The following is a 10758-nucleotide window of genomic DNA, read 5'->3' as shown; positions in this document are numbered from 1 at the left end:
ATAAAAGACTGACCCAAATTCGATGTGTGGGGTAGGATGCCCAGGCCAGCCGGAAGAAGGGCGTGGCCAACGGTTGAGGCAAGCAGGGGCGAACAATATAGAAACAATAATATTGCTCAGTAGAGCACTTAATGACGTGCATTAGAACGGTCACTTTTGAAACAGTGACGAATGTTTTGAAAAAAGTATACCATCGAAATGGAGAGAGAAACGGTTAACTGAACGATACACAGTGAGTTTTCCACTAAAGTTCGTGGTTTGTCACAAAAGGAAAATGTCGCGAATTTGTTTCGTGACATTACGCCCCTTCAAAATGAAATTTTTTCCTTATAGGAAAAAATTTGTTAATATATATATATATATATGCACACATCCTAACTCAGTCACACAAGATTCATGCTGTGGTGTGTGTACTATCCTGCTACAGGAGAAAATAACTGTCGCCAATGAGCGTAAAAACCTCTTATTTACGTTAATAGAGGCAAGCTTGAGGGAAAAAACTCCGTGACGACGGTGAAAATCCTGTACTCAGGTCAAACTGAGTGAAAGTTCACTACATTTACACTGACAACTAATTGCTGTGTAGCGTGGTGTATGTGATACACGGTGTAGGTGTGACAGTTGTAGTGTAACTGTACCTACGTGTAAAATGATACAGAAAGTATTAATAATATGGCGACGATGAAGGCAGAGGAGAAGAGGCGGCAGCATGCAGCAGACGATCAGCTGGCCTGCACAGCAAAACTGCTACACCCATCGCTGTACCTGCAAAATCAATTAAGGTGGAGCATCAAAAGTGTCAATAAGACAAAAATTCTTATTACATTACAATTACTCTCTCTGCCTAGCAATCAGTACCTGCTACGAAAGGTACGTTCTAGCTGAAAAATACGAGTGACAGCCTAAGCTTCGTACATTCGAGGTCGCCATTAATTTATTAGGTACATTATTAACCAGGAAACGTAGTCCCTGGACGCCATTGGTCTCGAGGACTTGTGTAGTTTACTGGTTAAACTTAACTCTACACTTACGGTTAGTGTCGGCAAGTTGAGAATCCTTATGCAACTCGGGCTCGTGTGTCCTCAGACACAGCCTCGGACTGCACACGGGTCCTCAACCTCCCCTTAACTTACGGTACATATTTATGTACAGGCCCTGGACATGATGTGTCCTGTGGGGCCAATGGGCGAGACGTCAGGTCAACACCCACTTCACCACTACCCTGTCTCTCAACTGCTTCAGAGATTATGGGTGTGAGTTCAAACGACGCAGGAAGGATGTGTCCCTGACTGGTGTTACGTGGACACACATTGCAGGAATGCACAAATCTATCTATGTCTTGTCCCATCCCTGGCCAGAAAAAGTCAGCTCAGATACGGCCCTGGGTCTTCCTTTTGCCCATGTGACCTCCTGAGGCTGAACAATGACCCCATTGTAACACTGCAAGGCGGTACTTGGCGGGAACGACAAACTTCAGTCGAACCTCGCCCTCGGGTGTTCGTGACTCACGGTAGAACCGTCCTTGTTTGGGAAGGAACTTGGCTTGACCTCCCCGTGAATAATTTATCACTCTACCCTTTTGTTTCTTTCGCACAGCAGCAAGTGTCGGGTCAGAATGTTGTTCTTGAACAACAAGTTGGCTACACATCAGATCTTGCGGCGATTCAATGGTCACTGGGGTGACACAATCTGGAGCCTCAGTCATGGCTTGTGTTTCTGCAGCCGAAGTCTGAGTAGCGTCATCTTCGGTGCAACTATCCTTGGCACCGGGAATATTGCCTATGATCAGGTCAAATAAAGGTTCTGGCATGACAACTGCGCCTGTCGTACCAGTGTAAAATAGAGATGCCACCTGGATATGTGCCTCAGGGAACAATCTCACTGATCCATCTATAAGGTTAGCTTGGATCTGTCGACCTGTGTACTGCTCAGGCCGAACTAAACTCTGCTTGACAGAGCAACCTGAGGATCCATTATCTCTCAGGACCTTCACAGGAATGTCTCCCACAAACCCTGTCTGAAAAAGGAAGGCACTGTCACCTGTGGGAGGGCCTGTGGAAGAAGCAGCTAGCCACTGATTAGGCTGCTAAATAAATGATGTGGCAAACATTGTGCCCTGTGAACTAGATACTTGAGGGGTCGTACTCACTGCCTGTGGAGATGGAACATTGGCCATCTGTGGAGGGGTGTTCACTGTCGCTGTGGGACTAGTGAACTGTGGGGGAGTACCCGTACTGCTAGGGACCTAACCACCTTGCTGCTGCTGAGGAATGAAGGCTGCGTTCGCTTCCTGCCTCTTTTGAGCTGGTGGTGAAAAGGACAGTCCCGACGGTCGGTTGCGTGGCTGATACTGCTGCTGGTTAGGGTACCTGTTATCCCGCTTCCAAGCAGGCTGCCGTGTATTTTGCCCCTGGTCCTTCTGCGGTTTGCTTGGACCTTGGCCATTACTCTGAGAACGGCCTTGGTGCTGGGATTCAGTCTGAGACGCCTTCCCAGACTTGGCAGTATCTTTTTCTGCTGTTCCAGGTGTTTTGCTTACGAGTTTGGTACCCGTCAGCAGTGAAGAATGCATCAGCCTTTTCCACCATTTGGCTCGCATCTTTCACCTGGCAGATCTTAAGCTGTGCTATGAGCTCAGCAGGCCACGACCTCTCTAGCTGTGTACGCAGCATGAGGTCAATTATCCCCTCTAGCGTGTGAGGGGTCTCATCTTTTTCCATCCACTCATCTAAGTAAACAGTGAGATGGTCGAGGAACTGAACAGCTGTCTCCTTGTCTTGGAGACGAGCTCGCATGAACTGAACTTTTGCGTCGTCTACTGTGAGACCATACGCCTTAATGAGTGCAGCTTTCATCATCTCATACGTGAGATTGTCTCCACGAATTCTGTGGAGAATACAGGGCAGGGCCCTCAAATAAACTAAGAAATTGGAGCCGCTTAGCTGCCTCATCCAGTTGATACATGTCTGCCATGTCCTCAAAACGAGCTATGTACGGCTTGATTCGCTCGCCTTCCTTGTATGAAGGAAGCTTGATGCATGGGGTCGCCAGGACATTTGTAGGAAGAGCGCTAGTGGAGCTTGGGTTGGCTGCAGCAGATGTGCCTGAAGCCAAGGAATCTCGCTTGAGCTTCAAAACCTCAAGCTCATGTTTTTCTCGTGCCTCGCGTTCGGCACGTTCATGTTCACGTTGTTCCCGCTCATGTTTGCGCTCTCTTTCAAGTTGTTCGCACTCGCGTTCGTGTTGTTCGCGCTTGCGTTCATGTTGTTCGCTCTCTTATTCACGCTCTTTCTCACGCTGCTCTTGCTCATATGCACGCTCTCTTTCACGTTGTTCGCGCTGTTCTCGTTCGTATTCGCCCTGAATCTTAAGGTCTTCACGGGCATCATTCTCGCGCTGCTGCTCCTGATTATGCCGTGAGAGTATGTACTCTTTAATTTCCTGGGGATCGGTAAGACCCATGTCTTTGGCTTCCTGTAAAAATACTGTGGTACCCATGACGCTAATTTAAAACAAGCCAAAACTGAGTACTGACTGCTGCTTCGCAAACGAATGCTAATAAACACAAGTAAAGAATACAGACACAAGCTAGTGGTGACCAGTCTTATCTAGTTAACTGGCACAGAATAAAGCAAAAATGCAAATGACTGGGAAGACTCAATATTTAACGCAATGGGTACGGCGACTTCCCAGGAGCGAATAAAATCGTCTGGCGTTATCAAGAATAAAGTACTAAATAGAGTTAAGTACTCTATGGATTAATAAAGCAGAAATTCACTTGCTAAACTAACGGTAAACACCAGTAAGCTTGTGCCTATAACCTTTAGTTATTATAACTAATAACTAACTAGCTGAGTGAGTTTTATTTCGTTAATAATAGTACTAGGAGTTAAATCTTGAAATGAGGTCGCCAGTTGTCAACGGGGTTTTGTAATTTATGAATGTGTGTAATCCAAAATGTAATGGAAGTTTAATGATTAATAAATTTATGGCAAGCAGATCGCCATTTTATTCCGGCTGACTGCCAATTCTCAAAAGATGAGAATTAACGCTGTCTCTCTCTACAGTACACAGCGGAGATTAATTACTCACAAATGCTGTACAGTCTGTACTGCAGGCCCCTGAGAGTTTTTACTCCCTGACAATCAATATTTAATATTAATAACAGACAGCTTCTTGCTGAAGCTTAACCCCTAGCTAGCACAACGGATTTCAGAATTAATATGAAAGAACTGCTTTAAGTACAGTTATGAAAAATAAGTAAGTTGTGCGAGCAAAGATAAGCAGACTAAAGAAGCTCGTAGTGAAATAAAACATGAATAACAATTAAGCTCAAAGGAAAGAACTGTAAATTTATTGATTACAATAAATAAATTTACGTTACATAGAGCAAAATGAATTCAAAAATTAAACGGAATGCACTCACTCACTCTTTCACAAAGTTAGCTAAAATAATTATTTTAAAATTAGGAAAAAACTAAAGAAATACTGGTCAATGTGGCGTATTACCAAGGAAGGGTGGGAGCCTGGAGAACTGTAGATCTAGTGGAGTCTGGATGCTAGAAGACCTCTCTCACTCTCACTACTGGAACACAGAACCACACTCCGTTGCGACATATAAAAGACTCATCCAAATTCGATGTGAGGGGTAGGATGCCCAGGCCAGCCAGAAGAAGGGCCAACGGTTGAGGCAGGGGCGAACAATATAGAAACAATAATATCGCTCAGTAGAGCACTTAACGACGTGCATTAGAATGGTCACTTTTGAAACAGTGACGAATGTTTTGAAAAAAGTATACCATCGAAATGGAGAGAGAAACGGTTAACTGAACGATACACTGAGTTTTCCACTAAAGTTCGTGGTTTGTCACAAAAGGAAATGTCGCGAATTTGATTCGTGACACATCCTTAGTCATCACACTACCCATTTTTTTATGAGTCCGACTCTGAAAATAGGCTTTACAGCCTGCTCCCGGGGCCCAGTAGTCCACCTGCATATTATACACCTCCACATGTCACCACTTCGGCGCTAACACACTTCGTCCGTTCTGAATACTTGCTAGGGCTGCCTCATACCGGACTGGTGTACTGGTATTAGCCGACATGTCGGCGGGTCATTTGGTAGATCAGTAAAGTCTGTTTTTTTTTGTTTTTTTTAATGAAATTCAAACCCTTAAACTATTTCCTGTCGCAGCGGGGATTCGAACCTGTGTCCGTTAGGATTGCAGACCACCTCTCTACCGATTCAGCCACCGCCTCGCATTTTCTATTTCTCCCTCATCCAGCCTCGCTGTATATTCAGTGGGTTCATTTCGCTCGAAGACATTTACATTACTCTGCCCTACGTTCACCTTTCCGATCTTACACACACACACACACACACACACACGCGATCTCTCTCTCTCTCTAATCTTACTGAACGTTGTTGACTTGTTGACCTTTCCCTGCCAACTACGTTGCAACAGAAGACCTTAACGATAATACAGTACCTAATATTTTTCTTGTCCGTCTCTAAACAAACACTCTTAATCTTTTTTCAAATACTACTCATTATATTGGAGATGGATGATGGCGATATTGAAAAAAGACATTGAATATTTAGAACTTCTTCACCAGGTATGACTAAAGCCGTATATAAATATTTAAAAGTAGTTTTAGTTACTGTATGACTATTCTGTTATTGGATAATAGTACATCAGTGACCGGCCTTGTCATACCACGGAATTTGAATATTGTAGCATTCAGGAACACCAGATCGTTGTCTCACAATTATGTTTTGAAATCTAGCTTCCTTCTCTGAGCATCTTTCCCAGTATCGAGGTGACCGACTGAAAATTGCTTTGGCAGGAATAAATATGAGAATTATGATGATGACGATGATTCGGGCTATTCTACTGATATCTAAATGGCATGCAGAATACTAAGGAGAATAATATGTGTAGGTTAATATGCAAGAAGAAAAAATCTTGATGATGAGACGTCAGTAACTGACTGAAACTGGAAATGTCGTTCTAAATCAGTTATCCCACTGCCATTCTTAATTAAGCACCTTTAGTCCCAGCATGTCATTTACAGCTTGTTTTTTCCTACTGTCAGATGATACTATTAGCCAAAGAAAACACCTCTAGCAGCGAAGCGTTAATGAAGGCTATAGGTAACTCATCTGGTTCAAAATGTCATTGCCTGGGTGAAAAGTAGCGTAATATGCCAGAAAAAAAAAAAAATGCCGCAGGGGTGATTGAGACAGCCTTGCCACCGTGAAATGAAGGCAGATTTTCTTTGTCCTCAGTCTTAGGCCCTTTCTTTTACCTATTATTTATTTAATGTATTTAACGTCATACCAAGTGACAGCGTTCGGATTGACTCGATCGGATAGATGCAGTATATGTGAAGCTACAGTACGTTGTGGAACCCTTTTGGCCTATCAGATGGAGCCAGGATTCCATGGGTATGAATGACGAGTGAATGGAAGCGTGGCCCATTGAATTAGGCAAACTTTGGTAATCTGGACGCTGGAACTCCTCACTCCGCCCTAGGGTGGAAAAGGAGGTCCGGATGATGATTTATTTTTATTAAAAAGAGAAAGCCTTCTCAGCCCCTTAATATAGGAACCCCTCTCTGTTTATATTCCAACATGGGTTTGACTGATTGATACTAAAAATCTTACACGAAGTCCTGTCAGACTCAATATATTTCAGAGTCCCTGTGGAGATAATGATGTCTTTGAGAGGCTAAGGAGCCAATTATTTGTTTCTTGAGATCATTAAAGAGAAGGCAGGGAAGACGATGTTTCCCTCATTAACTCAACAATGCTGCCAAGATAAAGATTAGGAAAAAAGCGAAGACAATAATGAGAGAGAGAGAGAGAGAGAGAGAGTCTTCCTATTCTCTTCTGCACTTGTTTCCTTAATCACTCACTATCATCTTTCGAAGAAGAGTAATATACTTATCACTATCATCGTCACCAGAAACATTAAACTATAAATGTGAAATGCTCTTATCGTACCCTGGCTAATTATACAACCACCTCACACACACCTACTTTCATCCTGCTATTAATACCCTGAACCAGAGATCGTCATTCCCTTTTCTTTCTTGTTTTCTCAAGATGATTTTATTCAGCTAAGGAAAATATTTTAGAACTGAAAGAACAATACCACAGAGAGCCGATATCAACCCACGCACAAGTGATGGAGAGGGACGCCTTCACGTGCTGGCAAAAATATAACCAGGAGGAGGAGTCCTTCAGTTTCCTTCTTGTCTGCCGCAAAGAGATGATGGACTACACAATTAAGAAGGGCCATTTCAACATGCGGTGCATCGGGTTCACGTACAGTAGTGTCTGGGGTCACAACAACATCAGCAACAATAACAACGCTCCAGATGTCATGCATGGGTCTACAAGAGTTATATCATCATCATTATCGCTATTACCACTACTGCTTCTATACACACACACACACACACACACACACACACACACACACACACAACATACACACACACACACACACACACACACACACATACACACACCCACACACCCACACACCCACACACACACACACACACACACACACTTCCATCTCTTAACTGTGCGGTAAGGATGTCAGAAACATTAGTGTGTTGTTGTGAAGGGTAATGACGTGTGGACCGTTAAGCCTGTGAGCTGCAGACAAGAATTTCTGGGGATTGGGTAATGAGTGGTTGAATGTGTCCAGTTTTTTACAGAGCATTGTCTTGATGTAATCTGTTTTCACCTGAAGGAACTGGATCACTTCTCTACTTAAGTAATAAGTCGTGCTTGCATGAAACTTGATATCTTTGTTATGAGGTAGGAATGAGTCTCCTTGGTTACTAGTCGTATTGATCATTCTGTATAATCACATTTGGCCATCAGCTGAACTGAAAGATGGTCAAGATCTTAATATAAGTTTGTTTGACCTGACTAAGACTTAGTCAGGTCAAACAAACCTATAGCCATCTGACTTTTGTTTTTTCCTGTTCCCGCTTGTGGGTCGCGCCTTCCCGAAAATTGGGTGTACTAAGCCATATCCATGCTTTGTTTGTCCTTGCACAGCTGTTCACCTTGTACAGCGATCTTTTTCTCCCATGTCTGGAGAGCAACTCTGTGTGGGGATGCTTTTCATAAACAACTCATTTAAATGGGGTGGAGTCACAGGATTTTCTTCTAATCGTCTTTCCTCCTACAGACTTCCTGGACCCTCATTCTTCGTCGGACAACTTTTTTTTTTTTTTTTTTTTTTTTTTTTTTTAATGGTCATTAGTCTTAAGCCATTAGCTCCCAGGTTTCCTGACTGTGCTGGAAACGTGCTAGGCATACTGCCCTCCGCCTATCGGTTCATAGCCGCGAAGCTCATTGGTCTCATCCCTGTGGTTACCTTGTTTATTAACTTTTGAAAATGCCCACCTCCGTCCTATTTTAAGGACACTGGACGCAAATGGGTTGAGATGGAAGTGTGTGTGTGTGTGTGTGTGTGTGTGTGTGTGTGTGTGTGTGTGTGTGTGTGTGTGTAGAAGTAGTAATGGCAATTAAGATAATGATGATGATATAACTCTTGTAGACGCATGCATGAGATCTGGAACTTTGTTGTTGTTGCTGATGTTGTTGTGACCCCAGACACTACTGTACGTGAACCCGATGCACCGCATGTTGAAATGGCCCTTCTTAATTCTGTTGTCCATCATCTCTGCAGCAGACAAGAAGGAAACTGAAGGACTCCTCTTCCTGTTTTTTTTTTGTTTTTTTTTGCCAGCACGTGAAGGCGTCCCTCTCCATCACCTGTGTGTGGGTTGATATCGGCTCTCTGTGGTATTGTTCTTCCAGTTCCAAAATATTTTCCTTAGCTGAATAAAATCATCTTGAGAAAACAAGAAAGAAAAGGGAATGACGATCTCTGGTTCAGAGTATTAATAGAAGGATGATAGTAGGTGTGTGTGAGGTGGTTGTATTATTAGCCAGGGTAAGATAAGAGCAATACACATTTATAGTTTAATGTTTGTGATGACGTTGATGATGATAAGAATATAACTCATCTTCGAAAGATGATAGTGAGTGAATAAGGAAACAAGTGCAGAAGAGAATAGGAAGACTCTCTCTCCCTCTCTCTCTCATTATTGTCTTCGCTTTTTTCCTAATCTTTATCTTGGCAGCATTGTTGAGTTAATGAGGGAAACATCGTCTTCCCTGCCTTCTCTTTAATGATCTCAAGAAACAAATAATTGGCTCCTTAGCCTCTCAAAGACATCATTATCTCCACAGGGACTCTGAAATATATTGAGTCTGACAGGACTTCTTGTAAGATTTTTAGTATCAATCAGTCAAACCCATGTTGGAATATAAACAGAGAGGGGTTCCTATATTAAGGGGCTGAGAAGGCTTTCTCTTTTTAATAAAAATAAATCATCATCATCCGGACCTCCTTTCCCACTCTAGGGCGGAGTGAGGAGTAGCAGCGTCCAGATTGCCAAAGTTTGCCTTATTCAATGGGCCACTCTTCCATTCACTCGTCATTCAAACCCGCGGAATCCTGGCTCCATCTGATAGGCCAAAATGGTTCGACCACGTACTGTAGCTTCACATATATTGCATCTATCCGATCGAGTCAATCCGAACGCTGTCACTTGGTATGACGTTAAACACATTAAATAAATAATAGGTAAAATAAAGGGCCTAAGACTGAGGACAAAGAAAATCTGCCTTCATTTCACGGTGCCAAGGCTGTCTCAATCACACCTGAGGATTTTTTTTTTTTTTCTGGCATATTACGCTACTTTTCACCCAGGCAATGACGTTTTGAACCAGATGAGTTACCTATAGCCTTCATTAACGCTTCGCTGCTAGAGGTGTTTTCTTTGGCTAATAGTATCATCTGACATTGGGAAAAAACAAGCTGTAAATGACATGCTGGGACTGAAGGTGCTTAATTAAGAATGGCAGTAGGATAACTGATTTAGAACGACATTTCCAGTTTAAATCAGTTACAGACGTCTCATCACCAATATTTTTTTTTCTTGCATATTAGCCTACACATAATATTCCCCTTAGTATTCTGCATGCCATTTAGATATCAGTAGAATAGCCCGAATCATCATCATCATGATCATCATCATCATTCTCATATTTATTCCCACTAAAACAATTTTCAGTCGGTCACCTCCATACTAGGAAAGATGCTCAGAGAAGGAAGCTAGATTTCGAAACATAATTGTGAGACAACGATCTGGTGTCCCTGAATGCTACAATATTCAAATTCCGTGGTACGACAAGGCCGGTCACTGATATACTATTATCCAATAACAGAATAGTCATACAGTAATTAAAACTACTTTTAAATATTTTTATACGGCTTTAGTCATACCTGGTGAAGAAGGTCTAACTATTCAATGCCTTTTTTCAATATCGCCATCATCTATCTCCAATATAATGAGTAGTATTTGAAAAAAGATTAAGAGTGTTTAGAGACGGACAAGAAAAATATTAGGTACTGTATAATCGTTAAGGTCTTCTGTTGCAACATAGTTGGCAGGGAAAGGTCAACAAGTCAACAAAGCTCAGTAAGATTAGAGAGAGAGAGAGAGAGAGAGAGAGAGAGAGAGAGAGAGTGTGTGTGTGTGTGTGTGTGTGTGTGTGTGTGTGTGTGTGTGTGTGTGTGTGTGTGTGTGTGTGTGTGTGTGTGTGTGTGTGTGTGTGTGTGTGTGTGTGTGTGTGTGTGTGTGTGTGTGTGTGTGTGTAAG

This window comes from Coenobita brevimanus, chromosome 88, assembly GCF_032717465.1.
Source record: "Coenobita brevimanus isolate Jiangsu-jjx chromosome 88, ASM3271746v2, whole genome shotgun sequence".
Lineage (NCBI taxonomy): Eukaryota > Metazoa > Arthropoda > Malacostraca > Decapoda > Coenobitidae > Coenobita > Coenobita brevimanus.
Note: the sequence above shows the minus strand (reverse complement) of the source record.